The sequence below is a fragment of the Mus musculus genome, chromosome 11, assembly GCF_000001635.26.
Source record: "Mus musculus strain C57BL/6J chromosome 11, GRCm38.p6 C57BL/6J".
In the NCBI taxonomy this organism is placed as follows: domain Eukaryota; kingdom Metazoa; phylum Chordata; class Mammalia; order Rodentia; family Muridae; genus Mus; species Mus musculus.
Genome location: NC_000077.6, coordinates 16,236,674 through 16,255,040, shown reverse-complemented (window position 1 = coordinate 16,255,040; position 18,367 = coordinate 16,236,674). Strand labels below are relative to the sequence as shown.

The 18,367-nt window shown below is 40.4% G+C and overlaps 1 pseudogene; it reads right to left on the bottom strand.

The window, feature by feature from the left end:
• Positions 1-17,494: 17,494 nt before the first annotated feature.
• Positions 17,495-18,112, bottom strand: Gm12011 (annotated as a pseudogene).
• Between the last annotated feature and the right edge of the window lie 255 nt (positions 18,113-18,367).

Below are 18,367 nucleotides of genomic sequence, written 5' to 3'. Positions count from 1 at the left end.
TTTGCAGTTTCCCCTACTAAAGAAGACCTGAGAATGTATCCCCAAAAATGTGAGCTTAAAATACAAGACTGCTGTACTATTTGTTGACCTTAGTCCCAGCGAAAACCTACTTCTTAAATAAGATAAACAATGTTGGCGAACACCTTCATTCAGTATGAAACCTTTACCTTACTGAAGGCAAAGTATATGTTAACAATTAAAAACTAGACGTTTTCTGAAACAGTCCCTGTAGTATGCTGCGATTTCCAAGATTGGTGGTGAAGTGATTGTAAAGGCCAGCTTTCTGCATCAAGATGTGCAACACACATTTCCTTCCCGTTCTTTCTCCCAAAAGATGGGTAATGTGTAATCTTATAAAAATGACTGCAAACTTCTTCTTAATGCCACTTCATATTTGCCATTTTGATTCCTAAAACTGTAAGCATTGTGTTCCCACCGTTCTTTCCTCCCAAGCTCCTGCTAGAGAGGATTACCTGAATGTCTTTCTCCTCAAACATCTTTTAGGCCCTTTGAGTCTTTCCATTGTTTTCCATCTGGCTTCTATGTAGGTTGCATTTATGCAGTTTTTACAAACTCAAACTTGCTTAACTTTGTCTTTCAAACAGTCTCTTTACAGGCTTTTGCATAAGCTTTGAGATGTATTGATCACTGAGTCAAAGGGAGAGGAAGGACTAAGAGCCCTCTGGCTAGGGACCATGTAATCTCTTTACCCTAAGAGGTACACAGGGGGTATTTTCCCATAGTGAACTTGAAAGGATTCCTCACTTTCAGCTCTCAAATGCACAGAATGTGTTTACTTTATATTTTACACTATCAGTTCTTTTTAAACCAAGTCCTGTGTACCAAATGAAATTTGGGAAAAAGTTCAGAATAATTTAAAGACATAAAAATAGACATTTTCTTCACGAATAGTCTGTAAAACGTTTAAAATATCTATGTGCAGAACCAAAGGTTAATCCCCATGGATGCAAGAAGATAAGCCTCCTTCCTTTATAGGCCTTGCTGGCATCTCCCTGACTTAATTGAGCTGGGTTCAGATGCTTTTCCATCTGCAACCCTGAGGGTGTTCACTATGGTGTTCTTGAACACCTTCTTTGGAGATAATAGAAACTGCATGAGGAAGGATATTCCAGGGTATTGAGGAACATTTTCACTCACAATTTCATGCCTGGATTAATTTATTTCTTACTTGGGAAAATAAAAGGAAGTATTACAAAGCTTAAATGTTGCAGTAATATAAAATTCTACAGAAAAATTTTTATTTCAAATAAAGAAAATAAGAGTTAACAGGAAAGTCACTACTTAGAGTTATCAAAAATGGACAATAAAATTTTGTTTTCTATGGAATTATACAAGCCAAGAGATATAACATTTAAGTTTTCTTGGCATGTTGAAATGGAAAGATATGCTAAAGTTAAGGCCGAATGGTAATGTCAGAAAAAATGTGACTGTCTCTTGCACACGTGCAGCTCACATCATTAGAAACTGAGTCCACTTCTGAACTTTTACAGATTTCAAATGCTTCCTGCTGGACCAGTGAGAGCACATGGCTGTTCAGGAAAGCAAACTCATACTTTATTTCTCCAAGATGCTAAGATCTAAAATGGGTTTGGTTCTACAAGTCATCTGATAAAAGGCCCATGCAAACCTCACGATTCTTTCTGAGACAAGGTTAAATAGTCACTTGGCATTCAAGACAGTGATAGTTTTCTTTAACACACTTCATGTTGCCTAGTGGGTTGTGCTTTGTAAAGCAAACAGTTTATGTGGAGAGACTAACTGGTGTAATCTGAAAGAAACTAAGCAGGGCACAGATAGCTCAAGGATGTCAACTGCCCACTGCACAGCTACTGTTCATTTAAATCCCCCACATAACACACACACCTTTATCTTTTCCTCTTGTACATGACAAAAATGTAAATTACTTAGGTCTGCCTTTTATGCTGGGAAATTCTGTGTAACTTTGCAATTGAAGTTCATAAAGTTAGAATACAAATTATTCATGAGGCCGTCTTATGTCATTTTAGAACTGTAATGTCTGGCCTACAGGCGACCTCTGGAGAAAGCAAAGAACAGAGTCACATTTTCTTTAAAAGTTAATATCAAAACCTTAGCTGCCCTGTACAAAATGTACAGCCCCTCCCATTCTCTCTCTTTCCCTTAAAATTGTCTTATATAAAGATATGTCTGTTAATTTCATTAGCAAATAATTAACATCTCTTGAAAGCATCTTTAACTAGCCTAGAAGAAAGGTTAGGATTTGTGTGTGAAGCTGCTCTCTCTAGAAAGTAACCGATAGTTACTAGCTTCAATCTTTTTGTTTTTTGTTTCAAATTCAGTGGGTTTGATTAGACACAAGTAAGCAGAATATATCTATTTTTGAATAATTTTTAATTATGCTTCTGATTTTTTTTAAGAAACAAAGCAATTTGTAGACATTTAATCAGTCTAACATCCTGAGTATATATGGTATTGAATTAAATGTACATTTTGTGTATCAGAGACCTGGCATTAGCTTTTTCCTAATATGTATTATTTTATTTTTATTTTATTTATTTTTTATACTTTTTATTAGGTATTTTCCTCATTTACATTTCCAATGCTATTCCAAAAGTCCCCCATACCCTCCCAACCACTCCCCTACCCACCCACTCCCCCTTTTTGGCCCTGGCGTTCCCCTGTACTGGGGCATATAATGTTTGCCTGACCAATGGGCTTCTCTTTCCAGTGATGGCCGACTAGGCCATCTTTTGATACATATGCAGCTAGAGTCAAGAGCTCCAGGGTACTGGTTAGTTCATAATGTTGTTCTACTTATAGGGTTGCAGATCCTTTTAGCTCCTTGGGTACTTTCTCTAGCTCCTCCATTGGGGGCCCTGTGATCCATCCAATAGCTGACTGTGAGCATCCACTTCTGTGTTTGCTAGGCCCCAGCATAGTCTCACAAGAGACAGCTATATCTGGGTCCTTTCAGCAAAATCTTGCTAGTGTATGCAATGGTGTCAGCGTTTGGAAGCTGATTATGGGATGGAACCCTGGGTATGGCAGGCTCTAGATGGTCCATCCTTTTGACACAGCTCCAAACTTTGTCTCTGTAACTCCTTCCATGGGTGTTTTGTTTCCTATTCTAAGAAGGGGCAAAGTGTCCACCCTTTGGTCTTTGTTCTTCTTGAGTTTCATGTGTTTAGCAAATTGTATCTTATATCTTGGGTATCCTAAGTTTCTGGGCTAATATCCACTTATCAGTGAGTACATATTGTGTGAGTTCCTTTGTGATTGGGTTACCTCACTCAGGATGATACCCTCCAGGTCCATCCATTTGCCTAGGAATTTCATAAATTCATTCTTTTTAATAGCTGAGTAGTACACCATTGTGTAAATGTACCAGATTTTCTGTATCCATTCTTCTGTTGAGGGGCATCTGGGTTTTTTACAGCTTCTGGCTATTATAAATAAAGCTGCTATGATCATAGTAGAGCATGTGTCCTTCTTACTGGTTGGAACATCTTCTGGATATATGCCCAGGAGAGGTATGCAGGATCCTCCGGTAGTACTATGTCCAATTTTCTGAGGAACCGCCAGACTGATTTCCAGAATGGTTGTACAAGCTTGCAATCCCACCAACAATAGAGGAGTGTTCCTCTTTCTCCACATCCTCGCCAGCATCTGCTGTCACCTGGATTTTATAACCTTAACAAGTATCTTAAACTCCTTCAACCTTATTCGATTTCCTTGCAAATAAAGATCCCCGCATCAAACTGTGCTGATGCAGTGGAATAGGGCATGCCATTAACTATTACTATGTACACCTTACAATGCTAGATTTTCTGATGGTCGCCATTTAAACCCAGGTGAGATGCTAAACTATAGGTTTATAGTACTTTTAATTTTATTTATCCAATTACTAGAAATGTTGTTCACTTTAAAAACAATCCTTGGTCATTTCTATGTCATCTTTTGAGAATTATATGTTCATTTTATTAACACATTTGTTGAAGGGCAGTTTTGGTGTTTGTGTGTGTGTGTGCGTGCAAATGTGTGTGTGCGTGCGCGCGTACACACGCGTGCTTTCCAGTGCTTTATAAATTCTGGTTACTAACAGTGTGTCTGAAGTATAGTTGGTAAAGCTTTTCTAGCATTCTGTGTGGAGGGTTGGTTGGTTGTTCCACTCACAGTTTCTTTCTCCCATTTGTTCGTCCTTGAAGCTAATTAGTTCCTGAGCTATTGGCATACTGATCAGAATGTTCTTGCTTAAACCTATATCTTAACATTCATATCTCATCGTTTCCTCTACTGGTGTTAGCATTTAATGTTTCAAATTAAGGTCTTTTAGTAGAAGAGGGTGTGTCTATAAAACAGACTTGGTTCAAAGATACTTAAATGATAGCTAATACATTACATTATAATTTAAAAAATTAAAACAAAATGTCAAATTTCTGGTAAATACTCATGACTGAAGTTTTATGAAACTTTATAAATTGAAAAAATCTCAGTATACTATACAGAGATCTATTTAGGAGTGTTTTATAGGCATAATCTGAAATACCTCAGAAGCACACTAGAAAAATTATATTCTATTGATACTGAAGTAACTAAGAATTTTCATAAAATGAAGAAAAATCCCCAGAAGTTAGCTCAAAAAGTAGACTAAATAAAATGTGCTAGGAACTTGAGACTGTATTCACGAGACATATATGAAAAGCGACCCTTAACTTTAACTTAGACATATTCAAAAATAGAATTATCCTGGGAAAGGGGTGCTTGTGTGACTTTAGTATAAATTCATAACACCTGCCCCCATCCCCAGGTAAGTCAAGCCAGAAATGTACTAAATAACTGCTAAGTGATTCTGTTTGATAATGTACGTTATTAAAGTTAATATGGCCACAAAGAGGGAGAAACAATGACTCAGATAAGGGGTCTACACTTCATAAAACTTTGACTGCTAGAACTCCCAAAAGCCCAAGACTTAGGTGAGTATCATTGAAGTCTTAGGGTGATTAAAATATTGTGAATCCAGTGAAACAGTCCTGGCTCATGGCAACTGCACCTGCATAGGCACTGAAGTGGCACCTTAGCCTTAGAGTGTAATGTGTTTTTGATGAAAATAGTGTAACTGTGCTAGTTAAAGGGGAATGGGAGGGTCTAGATGAATTAAGGATCATGACTGGGAAACTTGCAAGGTCCAAGCTGAAAGACAAAGTAAGGCTGCTTTGAGAGGTCAGGATTCAGCAGTGTGAGGCTATTTGAGGTTTGATGAAAGAAAAGATTGATTCCCAGTAAGCCTATTCTATATTCAAACAGAAGGAGTCAGCTCACCTTCCCTTTGGAGAGCCCCCTAGGCCATGTGGGAGTAACTGTGGATGTCTGAGCTGAATCATCAATTAGTCTTCATTTTGCAAAGAAGGAGCAAATGCACACTGAATTTAGGAAAATGTGAATACAAGATACTAAAACTTGGGGAAAATGCATTACAATTTAAGAAGGTGGGGGAAACAAAAACAATGTCGGGGAAGGGCGTCTGCTCTGAGTTTGGGGGGCTTGATTGCTAACAGTGGAAATTATGCCTGTTTCTCTTTCAATGTGAGAAGAGAGAGGAAGAGGTAAGAGGAGACGGAGAAGCAGAGAAAGGGAGCACATTGTGCTGCAACAATTTCACACATGGAAGTGGGGAGAGGGGAGTAAACAAAGGGTATGGAAAAGTGACAATGGAGAAGTATGGTAGGTATTCTTCCAATAGGTGACTTCCAAGGATCACTGGTGCACAGATAATAGGAATATGGGTGAACATTTTGGTGTTTCTGAGTATTAGGACAGACAAGCTTAGAAGCTTGGAGAATCATACTGAGTAAGTGTATAAGATAAGAATAAGATAAATTAAAGTGAGAACACGACTACTCTAAGTTTGAGGACGTAGAAGAGAAGAAGGGGCTAAAAAAGTGTCAGAATAGAAGATAGGATGGAGTTTTTGAAGGAGCCAACTGACTACTGTCTTGGGAGTGATGGAGTAAAACAGCTTTAAAAAAAAAGTGGTGGGGCATAGTATCCAAGTGAGTTATTCCTGTGGAACAATGATTTTAGGAGACAATGAAGTCAACAATTGAAATATATCCACTTTAGATAAAAACGAATGAACCAACCAACCAACAAACTTCAGTTTGCTCAAATTTCAGAATTTTAAAAGCATCATCCTCATCTGAAGGCTGAGGTAACTAAGTGAGGATAGTGAGACATTGGATATTTTGTTCAATGATAAGGCACCAAAAATTAGAAGGATCATTGAAAATAAAGACTGTTATGTTTGAGACTGAACTACATGAGTTTCAAACAACCACATCTGGCTTAGGCCACTCCATACCATATTTCAAATATTTAATCTATTATTTAATACTTTGAAGTTAGAAATTTTGAAGTTGTAATGTTTAGAATTTTGAAGTTAGAATTCAGCCACAGTGAGTAAAAGTCCTAAGGGTGCTGTACTGGCTAGTTTTGTGTCAACTTGACACAGCTGGAGTTATCACAGAGAAAGGAGCTTCGGTTGAGGAAATGCCTCCATGAGATCCAGCTGTAAGGCATTTTCTCAATTAGTGATCAAGGGGAAAAGGCCCCTTGTGGGTGGGACCATCTCTGGGCTGGTAGTCTTGAGTTCTATAAGAGAGCAGGCTGAGCAAGCCAGGGGAAGCAAGCTAGTAAAGAACATCCCTCCATGGCCTTTGCATCAGCTCCTGCTCCCTGACCTGCTTGAGTTTCAGTCCTGACTTCTTTCAGTGAGGAACAGCAATGTGGAAATGTAAGCTGAATAAACCCTTTCCTCCCCAACTGCTTCTTGGTCATGATGATTGTGCAGGAATAGAAACCTTGACTAAGACAGGTGCCATGTCACAAGGATGAAATATGTATGTATGTATGCATGTGAGTGTGGGTGGGTGAATATGTGTATATATGCATGCAAGAGAGCAATTGTAATGATGTAGAGAATCTAGTTCGCCTTAGTGGAAATAACTGAAAATATACTGTAGGGAAGGGGTGAAAAATGCTTAACCATCCTGGGTGATGTAAATTTTGACTATGAATTGCTCTCTGTACACTTCCATCATGAGGAATAAAGGTGACTCTTCTATGACTTATGCATTAGCTGGTTGGAGAATTTCAAGTGTCTCTCTGTGTGTTTTGTGTGTGTGTGTGTGTCGTTTGCCTGTGCACATGTGTACTCTTTAAAAAAAAAAACATGCTTTCTGGACAACTGCATTTTTTTGGTGTTAGAGGAAAAAAGAACATCTGTAGACAAACCAGAGTCTGTTTAAAATAAGCCCAAATAAAAAATTTTGACACAGCATTCATGATATAATTATGAGACGAAGATAAAAGCAACAGTTTGGACTTTTTTGTTTGATTTAGGTATGTTCTAATAAACTTACATTAGGTAAATTGGTTTAGAGTGACTCCGGGGTGTGTGGAGGCCATATTTTTTGATTCTACTGTTTCTGAGCATGGTGAAAGGATATTCTTTTTGGTATGTTTAATGACTTAAGTCATGCAACAACTAATGTTTTGTTTGTGTTCTCTGCTTGTGTACACTGGTGTTACTTTCAAAAATAATCATCCATTCAATTTCTAGTGTCTTCTGTCCACAGCTACACCAGTAGCAGTTGTGAATAAGTGCACAGAGCCACCCCAAAGCACTGCCTGCCTCCAAAGAGTCCTGTTCCAACCTGACACACACAGCTTTACCTGCCTTCCAGGAGGCATACTTCAACCCAGCTGACATCACAGGCAACCAGATAGAAAAAGGCAGGCCAAAGAATACAATCAACAGAAGCCGATGCAATTTGGCACCATCAGATCCCAGCTCTCCTACTACAGCAAGGTCTGGATACCCTAACACATTTGAAGATCAAGATTCTGGCCTTAAATTCCCAAATCATGAAGATGATAGAGACCTTTAACGAGAATATAAATAATTCCTTTAATAAAATACAGGAAAACACAGGCAAAGAGGTAGAAACCCTTAAAGAGGAAACAAAGAAACCCTTTTAAGATATACAGATCAAATAGGTGAAGGAAATGAATAAAGCAGTCCAAGACCTAAAGATGGAACTAGATGTAATAAAGAAAACACAAATGGAGGCAACTGTGGAAATGTAAAACCAAGGAAAAAGAACAAGAACTATAGACACAAGCATTACCAACATAATAAGGAAGAGAGAATCTCAGGCATAGAAGATACCATAGAAGAAATGGATACATCAACCAAGGAAAATGCGAAATGTAAAAAGTTCCTAACTCAAAATATCCAGGATATTTGGGACACTATGAAAAGACCATACATACGAATAATAGGAATAGAAGAGGGTTAAGATTTTGAGTTCAAAGGGCCAGAAAACATATTTAACCAAACCATAGAAGGAAACGTCCCTAGACGTAAACTTATGAGAAGCTTACAAAACACCAAACAGATTGGACCAGAAAAAAATTACTTCTGCCACATAATAATCAAAACACTAAGTGTACAGAACAAAGAAAGAATATTAAAAGCTGTAAGTGAAAAGGGCCAAGGAACATATAAATGTAGACCTATCAGAATTACACCTGACTTCCCAACAGATACTCTAAGAGCCAGAAGATCCTGGATAGATGTCTTGCAGAACCAAGAGACCACAGATGCCAGCCCAGACTACCCAGCAAAACTTCTAACCACCATAGATGGATAAACCAAGGTATTCCATGACAAAACCAAGTTAAACCAATTCCTTTCCACTAAGAAGTTAAATTCCACCAACCCAAATAACCCAGTTGGCCCATGGGAAGTGGCAGTATTAGGAAAATATGACCTTGTTGAAGTAGGTGTGGCCTTGTTGGAGGGAGTGCATCACTGTGGAGATGAGCTTTGAGGTCCTGTGCTGAAGTTCCACCCACTGCACAGGACAGTATTTTTCTGGCTGCCTTCAAATCAAGATGAAGGACTCTTGGCTCCTGCAGCATCATATTTGCCTGCAGGCAGCTAAGCTTCCCACCATGATGATAAGCCTCTGAAACTGTAAGCCAGCCTCAATGAAATGTTTTCCTTTATAAGAAAAAAAAAGGGGGGTGGATACAGAACTGAACAGAAAATTCTCAACAGAGAAATCTTGAATGGGAAGCATTTAAAGAAATGCTCAACATTCTTAGCCATTAGGGAATTTCAAATCAAAGGGACTCCGAGATTCTACCTGATGCCAATCAGAATAGTTAAGATCAAAAACGCAAGGGACAGTACATGTTGGCAAGGATTAGAGAACAAGAACACTCCTCTGCCACGGATTGGGCCCAGTCGGCCACCCTCAGTCCGTGGGAATCAGGGCCTTGGAGAGATGGGCATAGAGTCGGCAAGAATGGGATGACAAACAGACAGGACACAAGAGAGTGTGCTGGATCTGAATGTAATGTCACAAAGGAACACCATCCAGTCTTATATAATACAGAAAACAAAGGGGTAGGATGTCACAACAGGTAAAGTACACTGAAGTTATCTGACACAAAACAGAGGAATGACTTCAAAAGGACGTACAGGAACCAGGTAATATTTACAGTACAGATAAAACTGCCCTGCCTAGGATCAGCTAATGACAGGTAAGGATTTCACACCCTAGTCACAATTTGTGCTACTCCTGTGAGCCTTGTGAAAGCTAGTACCAGGGGGTTCTGCTCTAGCAGACCTTCTCATGAATAATGAAATACCACAACCCCCCTAATTTCTAGGCTTTGGTAAATTCTTGCATATGAAAGCAACTAGGCAGTTCTTTTAAGTATCTGTAGGGAAACTCCATTTGTCAGAAGAATTCATCAGTTTGCTTCTAATATGCAATGTAGTCTGCTATACCTGGCTGTAGTAAAGATTCTAAGAATACTTTGCTAGACTTGCCCTGAGATTTCTAACTCTTAACCAGTAAAGAAAGCATGCAAGACCCTCCACAATATTGCAGGGACATATCTAGGGCATTCTAGCTATGGGGATGCTGAGATTCCAGGAGACTAAGTTTCCTTGAAACTCTGCCTCAGGACTGCTTCCAGGTTTCTAAACCTGTAATGCGAGTCACTACTGGAGTGGATGTAGCACTCCTCCATGGCTAGAGGGATTGCAAATTTGTACAGCCACTATGGTAATCAATCTGGTGGTTTCTCAGAAATTAGAAATATTTCTTACTGAAGATCCAACTAACCTGCTTCTGGGTGGTTTATACCCACAAGACACTCCACTATATCCCAGGGGCATGTGCCCCTCTATGTTCAAAGCAGCTTTATTCATAATCGCCAGAAACTGGAAACAATGTAGATATCCCTAAAGTGGAGAAAGGATACAGAAAATATGGTTTATTTACACAATGAAATACTATTCAGCTATTAAAAACAATGACATTATTAATTTTGCATGGAAGTGGATGGAAGCAGAAAAAAAAATCATCCTGAGTGTGGTAACTCAGACCCAAAAGAACATGCATGGTATGTACACTGATAAGTGCATATTAGCCATAAAGTACAGAGTATCTACGATAAAACTCACAGACCCAAAGAAATAAACAAAAAGAAAGGCCCAAGTGGGAATGCTTGAGTCCCACTTAGAAAGGGAATTAAAATAGTCATAGGAGTCAGAAGGAGGGAGGGAATTAGGTGGAAGAGGAGGGGGATGGAAAGGGAAGTCAGGATCAGGAATGGGGAAAGACTGGAGAGAGGCCAAGAGGGCAGGGAGAATGAATGGAAATCTGCAGTTGCCAGGGGTGTAAGAAGATGAGAATCCCAAGGAAATCACAGAGACCTGGAATAGGGGAGGCTCCCAGGAGTTAATGCAGATTACCTTAGCCAAGATGTCTAACAATGGGGAAATGGAACCTGAAATTGACACATTCTGTGGCCAGGTAGGATGTCCAATGGAGAGATAAGACACCAACAAACTTGGAAAATTTTTGACTGAAAATTTGTCCTGTCTAAAAGAAATGCAATGATGGAGCAGAGACTGAAAGAAAAGCTAACCATTGACCTGCCCAACCTATCCCATGGGCAAGCACCAATCCCTGATCTTATCCATGATACTCTGTTATGCTTGTGTACACGAGCCAAGCATAACTGTCCTATGAGAGGCCCTACCCAGCAGCAGACTGAAACAGACGCAGATACCCACAGCCAAACAATGGATGGAGGTTGAGACACTTATGGAAGAGTAGGGAGAAGAATTAAAGACCCAGAAATGGATGGGAACCCCCAGGAAGACCAACAGAATTAACTAATCTGTACCCCCAGGGAGCTATCAGAGACTGAACCACCAACCAAAGAACATGCATAGTCTGGAAGGAGGCCCCTGGCACATATATGAAAGACATATAACTCAATCTCCATGTCTTCCACATCTGGCCTCAGTGGGAGTGGATGCAGCTAATCTGGCAGAGACTTGATGGTTCAGGATGGGGGGTTGGGGATACCCTGGGAGGAGAAGAGGTGGAAAGATGGGGAAAGGGACTTTGGACTTTGGGAGATAGGGACATGGTAGGAGTGCAGTGTTTGGGATCTAAGAAAGAAAGAAAGAAAGAAAGAAAGAAAGAAAGAAAGAAAGAAAGAAAGAAAGAAAGAAAGTTGCTAGATTTTATGTAAATGATCAGTGGAAGAGTTTTTGATTAATTGGTAATTTATCAATGTGATGTCTGTATGGAAATAAAAGAATATATGATCGCTAAATTATGATATGCAGGGAAATGACCCAGGTATACTGTTATTTAATACCAATGGAAGACATCAACATTTCTAAGACAATAATGCTAGCTAAAATATCCTTCATTTTAGCAGAGAAAAACACTACTTAACATGGTGCAAAAATCACCATTCATAAAGAGAAGGATTAATAAATTTGAACTCCATTTAGTTTAATATGTTCATTTCACCTAAAGACATCATTAATTAAGTAATAAAGATAGGAGTTTAGTGTCATAGAGGACTGAAACACCAATAACCGATAAATATTTCATATCCAATACAAAAAGTATTATACGTTAATAACAAAAGAAGACAACTTAAAAGAAATTACTTTCATTCCCAGACTTCAGGGAAGCAAGAGGCTCCCAGAACCCAACAGTGATGACTTTAGCCAAATTACCCAACGATGGGGAGATACAACCTGTAGAGACCACCTCCAATAGATAGGCATGGACCTCTGAAATGTTCCTGTCAAAAGGAAAGACAGGGACAAAAAAGTGGAACAGAGACTAAAGGAAAGGCCATCCAAGAGACCACCCCACCTAGCAATCAATCCCATCTGCAGACACCAAACCTTACACTATTGCTGATGCCAAGAAGCGCTTGGCAACAGGAACCTGTTTCCTGAGAGGTTCTACCACCACCTGACCAATACCAATGCAGATCCTACAGCCAACCATCTGACTGAGCCTGGGGATCACAATGGAAGAGCTAGGGGAAGGGCTGAAGGAGCTGAAGGGGATTGCAGCCCCATAGGAAGAACACTATCAACTGGCTGGACTACCCAGAGCTCCCAGGGACTAAACTACCAACCAAAGAGTGTACAATGAGGGATCCATGGCTCCGGATATATATGTAGCAGAGAATGGCCTCGTCTGACATCAATGGGAGGGGAGCCCCTGGGTCCTGTGGAGGCTCACTGCCCCAGGGTAGGGGAATGCTAGAGTGGTAAGGCAGGAGTGGGTGGGTGGTTGGAGGAGTATGGGTTTGTGTAATGGAGGCTTTCCACAGAGATCTCTGGCCAGGCCAGGTGCGAGGGTTCAGGTAAAGGGGAGAGAACATGAGCAGGGAGACGGAATGGCCTCCACTCCCTCAGCTGCTGCAGCTGCCTCCACCTCAGTCTCCACTGCTGCTGCTTCACTTGCTACAAGAAGCTGCACCAAAGTCACTCTGTGCTGAGTCGGGCCAGGCCGAGCTGGTGCCGGGCTGACTAGCTAGAGAGGAGTGTGGGGGAGCTTCTAGTGACTTTTTTTTGGGGGGGGGGGGAGTAGATCTCTTCCCCAAGCGGCAGAGTTACAGCTTTTATGACAGAAGCTCTCAGAGACAGAGTAATTCTCACACACTTTTATTCCTTCTGGATAGGATCCTTACATACAATTTTGGGGTGGGTCATGGTCTGACAGTAGGTACTTTCTATTGGTTTGGTCTGAGAGCTTGGGGATACCTTATCTACATGTGGAAAGGCTTGGAAGACTGCTCCTAAGTGACTGAAGGCCACAAACCTATCTACGGGGGGATATGAGGACTCTAACTACGTGACAGGGGACTGGTGCCTGGGAACAGGTTACCCATTCAGGGTCTCTGGTGGTTTTGAGTCTTAGCTCAGCCAAGAACCAGACTACCTTTTATAGCCCACGGCCCCACAGAGGAGCACCTTCATAGAGAAAAGGGGAGAGGAGAGAGTAAGGATGGGATGAGGGGTTTGTGGAACCCTACCCTGGGGCAGTGAGCCTCCACAGGACCCAGGGGCTCCCCTCCCATTGATGTCAGATAAGGCCATTCTCTGCTACATATAACTGGGAAGGGGTTAATGTGAATAAAATGATTAATAAAACAATTACTTTCATTATTTTACAAGATCTTATCTTTTAGTCAATGGATACCTTAAAAGGTGTTTTGTCATTTTGTTAATTACTAAATGCAAATAAAAAGTACAGTGACATGTCAGAGCACTTTATAACGGTCAAATTCTCTATCTATCTATCTATCTATCTATCTATCTATCTATCTATCTATCTATCTATCTGATCTGAGACAGGGTTTCTTGCCACGAACTCCGGTTGAGTCAGTTTGACAAGCCGAGAGGCTTAAAAGCTGCTCATGAAGCAAAATGAGTTTCACAGAAACTCAGTCCTGGAGTCTGGTGTTCTAACCCATACATTAATTTTCCATTCCTGCGTTAGTCTAGTGTATGGATCCACGTGCTCTCTTAGTATTATCCTATTATAAGTGCCTTTTAAGATTGAATTCTGACATAGCTAAAGCCTTCCGCCAGTGTTCCAACAGTCCTAGAACGTCCTTGAGCTCGACAGTGACATTCAGAATAGCCTCTGGTATTACACTATCAATAAAAGCCAAGTCACTCCCATATACAGGAATTTACAATGGTTTAGGAAGTAGATCAGGCTGTGGTTTTAGAGTATTACATTATTCATGAGATGTTAGCTAGAGTGGAACTCCCTAGTTAGAACCATGACTCGGGTGTGAAAGCCCTTGCCCTAGGAGAGTAAAGACCTCACACCTAGCTTCTAAGACTATAGCTGAGTTACACCCATACACACGTCTTTACAATGGCCTAAGGGGAAGGTGGACTATACAATAGACTAAAATAGGAACTATGGCAAGGGCACGAAGCTTCTAAGATTAAGAGAATTTTAGGTGGAGCCCTTTTTGATCCCAGTTGTTTACAATGAATTCTATCCCAGGTGGTTCCCATTAAGACCTTTTGTGTTTGCATTCCTCTGTTTTATGTAAGATTCTGGTTACCTCATTTGTACCTTGTGAATATGTCACCCAACTTCCTTATTGTCTTCTGCATAAACAGTCTGATGCTCGATTTGAAAAATACATTCAGATTCCACACGACCTCTCTTGTGTGCCTCTGTCTGTCAATTCATCCTACGCTTTATCCACCCGCGACTAGAGACCCGTTCCACGCAGACAAAGGGGCCCAGAGGGTCTGCGGCAGTTTCTCTATGTAGCCCTCTTATCCTGAAACAAGGCTAGCTTTGAGCTCACAGCAATCCCTCTGCTTCTGCCTCCTAAAGGCCACCTTATACAAGAAAGGGTTTATTGTAGCTTACAAGTTCAGGTTATGGTCTATGATAGCAGAGAAATCAAGGTGGGAAGAATTTTAAAAAGTTTAGCCAGGTCCCATCCATATTCAAGACCACAAACAAATGCTTACATACTTTTTGTTGCCTACTTGCTTGTGCTTAGGTCAATTTCTGTACTGACACAATCAGGATGCCCCTGCCTAGAAAATGGTGCCACCCGTAGTAAGTTAGGTTTGCTCACATCATTAGTTTAAAACACTCTTATATAGATATGCCCACAGGCTGATGCAATGCAGATTGTCTCATTGAGACTCTCTTTTCAAGTGATTCTAGATTGTGTCTTTACGGTCTATGCAACCAATGCCATAAAGTCACACCATGTGACAAATCTCATGTAGGAGATTTCTTGGTGCAGGGATATACAGAGGATACATACCTCTAGATGAGGATAGAGGGAAGAAGAGAGTGGGAAGAGGGACTGGCCTTTTATAATGGGATGTAGCACATGAGCAGGGAGGCTATGCAACTCTAGGCGACAGTGGGAATATATTGTGTCTTGGCAGCTAGTAATGACCCTGGTTGCTGGGTCCCAGGGGCAGGTGGTGGAGATGCCTGATGTCAAGTTGACAGATAATCTAAATACCTCATTTAATATCCAGAATTAGTCTGTATCTGAAGTAATTTGGGGTCTCTTAAGCAACCTGGTGGGAATACTACAGACTCAGTGCCAGTTTTTAATCACAATTAATATAATTGTGAGATATAAATATATTTGTACTAGGAACTCTATTTTCACTCCTGGATACGTATTAGAAATAATTTGGACATATGTACAGTACTAAATTTGTATAAGAGTATCATAATAAGAATTTAAAAATTCACAGTAGAAATTTTAATAGCTCAAAGTAGAAAAAAATTGATGTCTATCTGTAGTAGAATATCAAATGGGTTACTGTGCATTAATACAGTAAATTATGAAATAGCAAAGAAAATTAAGAAATTTAACTACAAAAATTGATAAAGCATGCAAACATATTGAACATTGGAAGTCAGACACAGAAGGATGGACACTGGTTAGTAGTACTCAATAAAATTTCATTAACTGGTTGAGCTATGTTAGAATCTAGTGTCGGGAAAGAGAAGAGGGTTATATGGTACAGGGCTTAAATGAAGATGGTCTTATTCTAATTTTGATGTGGGTGTGTTCTACCTGGAGATCTATTGATGTGGACATCAATTTTTCAGATATTTAAAAACAATATATATGGGAAGAAGTTACAAATCAGTGTTATTAAGCTTATATTACTGAAAAATGATTTTTAACTAATTCCCTCAGTCATACTTACAACTGTTCTTTTCGCAGTAATAAAAGATCACCTTCCCCATTTCTGCTTGGGTCACTTCCTAGTTTCCATTGTTACTATTTCTAACACTTGTCAGTTGCCTGAAGTCTCTATGCACAGGCTTCTTCCTTTGTGTGTACAAACACCTTCTGCTGACACAGCGAATGTTAAGAAGAGGCAACTGTAGGAAAAGTTCTTCCACTTGGTCACAAAATGCACAAACTTACCTACATAGTCGAAGCTCTTATTTTTAGAAGGCAAGCTTATTAGTAATGACTAAACTTTATGTGTGATAAAACCCACTGATAACAGTGCCTCAAGCAAGCGGGTGCTTTTCTTTGTCTTCTATCTATCTTCCACATATATAGTACGTGAGGTCCATGATCAAGGCTAACATGAAAGTCTGCTCTTTAAGTACTAGAGAGGCTGAGTATGGCCTTTGTCCTCATGTCTCAGCGAGGCCACTGTACCAGACAGATGTGAGTAAAAAGAAAGTACAAACCCAGAGGCGAGCAGCAGGCTTGTGTTATGTATGCAACCGTGTCCTCTAGATAGGATTTGAGATGTTCTAATTTTCTATAATACATGCTACACAGATAATGTTCTGGCCACATTTTTCTACCCATCTGTCCTCCTGGGACAAGTTAGAATAGTTTTAAACAACCAGTCGTGATGGCACATGCCTTTCGTTCCATCAGAGGAAGTCAAGGCCATTCCAGTTTATAGAATGAGTTCCAGGACACACAAACCTATACAGGAAAACCCTGTCTCAAAAATAATATTAAACAAACAAACATCTTTCAATGCTTGTTTTCTCTCTCCCTTGCAACGTGCCTTACTGGATGGGCTGCCCTCTTCACTGCAGTCAATGCCTGCATCCAGCACAGTGCCACAAAACCCATCACTATTAATTCAACACAGTCTGGACAGGGCCAACAAATTTTACTGACAAATTTCTCCAAAAGGTGAACAGAAAGTTTTCTTCCAAAATAAAATGAGTGGGTTTTCTTTCAATGCCTTATCTGACTTGACCTTTCAATATAAGTGACTTTGACGGTCACCTCCCACTCCCCCATTTTCCCCTTGATCAATAAAAGTCAGTCTTCTATTTTCCTCCTGCTTCTTTGTCTGCCCTCATACTCTTTTTGCAAATCCTCTGTTTATGTCCCCCATTCAGTGCAAGCACTGTTACAAATTCTATTCCCTGCCATCTTCTCTTCATTTTTTATTCAGTTCTGAACAATCTTGGCCCTTATGGTTCCAGTCACACCATCGACAACATACAGACACAGCGTCCTCCATACAATACAACACATCATTTTTTTTTTTTTTTGCTTTATGGATAATTTATTGCAACTTTCTAACAACACATTATTATTTCTTTTCAACATCTTGCTCTGCAGGTTCCTTCGCCCCTTTTGCTCGGATGCCAAAGAGCCGGGCATTGGCACAGATCATGAGGAGACTGGCAAAGCCTTGAAGTTCTTCTCTTCTTCTGTGATGACTCTGGCCTTTTCCTTTTGGTACACATTCTGGATGGGCATCACAGGTCCTGTTAGCTGGATGGCTAATTTAAGTTCTTCAGCAGAACTGTCTCCCTTCTTTGGAGCAGAAGGCTTCCTGGGGAAAGTATGAGCTTGGAGCGGTACTCCTCAGGTGTACAAGTTGACGTATTGTGAGTCAGTGGATTTGTTTTGCCTCCATGGGTGCTGATGGTGCAAGTTATTTTCTCGTGGATACCAGCCACCCTGAGTTCCCCGGGCTGAAGCCCCTGCCTGCCCGGATCTTCTTGTAATATCTAACTGTAGGGTACCTCACGATGAGCCTGATGGGACCGGATGTGGGATGAGGGACAATGCGGTGTGCTTTTGCCTGCCAGACATTGCATCTGAGGATCTTGTCTGCTGGCTGGTTGAACCAATTTTCTTTTTGCTGCTGCCAAGCCTTGTGGAAGTGGGGCTTCAAGATCATGCCATTCCGGCTGGGTGCCATGGTTGCCTCCAGTACTACAGAACGACTGAGCAGAAAGGACAAAACAAAACATCATTCTTAAGTCTAGAGCTGACAGGAAAAAATTTATTACATTAATATCTCCTAGACACACCAAACTAAATATTTGGGTTCCCCCCTCCCCTTTTCTGGCAACCTTAGCAAATCAGTACTCATTTTTTTTACTTCCTAATTAATCTGAGCTATTGTCAAATATTTTTTTTCTTTTCAGTAAGGAAAATTTTGAATCCTCCTGTT